The sequence below is a fragment of the Asparagus officinalis genome, chromosome 3 (assembly GCF_001876935.1).
Source record: "Asparagus officinalis chromosome 3, Aspof.V1, whole genome shotgun sequence".
Taxonomy (NCBI): domain Eukaryota; kingdom Viridiplantae; phylum Streptophyta; class Magnoliopsida; order Asparagales; family Asparagaceae; genus Asparagus; species Asparagus officinalis.
The window spans coordinates 97,042,297-97,043,917 of NC_033796.1; positions in this window are offsets into that span (position 1 = coordinate 97,042,297).

The window sequence follows — 1,621 nt, forward strand, 5'->3', positions numbered from 1 at the left end:
GATTGGATTCTTGGAGGAGGAGGAGGAGGAGGAGGAGGGTCTTCGGTGATGATTTGTTTCTGTTTCTTGTCCTCTTCTTCTTCCATTAATTTTTGGAGATCAATGTTGGAGGAGGAAGCTGTAGGGGGTGGATGATGAAGTCTTCTGTTAAGTTCTTGGCTGAATCTGGTTTCTTGCAGAGTTCTTGATGAGAGAGGGTTTTTTTTTGTGGGTTTTTGAATTCTTTGCCGGAGGGAAAGAACGTTAAGAGGACTGTACTTTATTAGACCAAGGGATCGTTTTCAGCATAAGAGGGCTTAAGGAAATTAGTTAAGCTAGTTATTAATTGATTTCATGGCTAACTACTTCAAAAAAAAAAGATAGAATTTGTTAGTTCCCTTTTGATTAGTAGTGCTTCTTCCGAGCTCCAATTTAGGAGGCTCAGGACAGAACAATTAATGAAGGAAATTAGTTAGGAAAATATATCATTAAAAAGATGAGAAGACAATTTGGGTTCTATTTTAAACCCCCTTTCAGGTTGTTAGGACAATCTCAGTTACAACAACCTGACAGCCAACTGATTCCACGTGGCAGGCATCCAAAACACAGCCAACTGATTCCACGTGGCAGGCATCCAAAACACGTATGAGGACCCGACCGCCACGCGGCGACCATCCGGAGCATGGAAAATGCACTACTATTACAGGATGGCCCTTTTAAGTGCACAAATCGCAGAGGAACAACTCCTTGGAATTAATTCGGCACTGAGAATGACTTTTATGGAATGCTTCGCTTGGTATCTGCTCGTTTTAAGTTTTTGCAAATTTAGAAGGGGACAACAAGGCCACGAAGGTCAAAAAAATTTCCCTTCTTATACGTGATTTTAGGGAATTTTGGTAGTAAAAAAAAGAGGATCATGTTATGTGTCATTTTACAAAATTTTGGGAAAAAAAAAAAAAAAAAAAAAAACAGGATTGAGATCATCTCCACTACAAAAAACTAGTGGAGAGACCACTACATTAATCATAACCGTCGATTTGTCCAGTAAATGGATATGATTCATTTCAAATTTGACACTAATCATACCTCTCCGATCCTAATTTACACTCAAAAGTTAAATCACAACCAACCAACCGTTATCCAAAATAACGGTTTCGATCTATTGGTCACTTCACTACTTATTTCCTAATTTGCACTTATTTCCTAATTTACAGAGGATCCCTTTGAATTGAATTAACGATAGAAGCCATCCATCCTTAATTCTCTTTACGTACGTTTTGCTGAGACTAGAGTCAACAACTCCATGGCCTTGTGCTTCATATACACAACCTCTATGTCAATTATAAACATTGCAGCTCTAATGAGCTAGGCATCATATTGGTGGGTTTCAGAAAAGTTTGTGTCTCATAATTATAAATATCTTGTTCTGACTGTGAAGTCGTTTTCTCCACACTAAAAGTGATTAAGGATTTGAATTATACTAACCTTCAGTTTTACCTCAAACAAAATGTAAGTTGTTTCCAACAATAACCGTCAAAAGTAAAGAGAGAAACAAAGACGACTTCGTCAACAGTTTTTTGCACGCATCAAAGCAGCTAGCCACAAGAAACAAAACCCAAAGTCACAGTACTCCATCAGCACC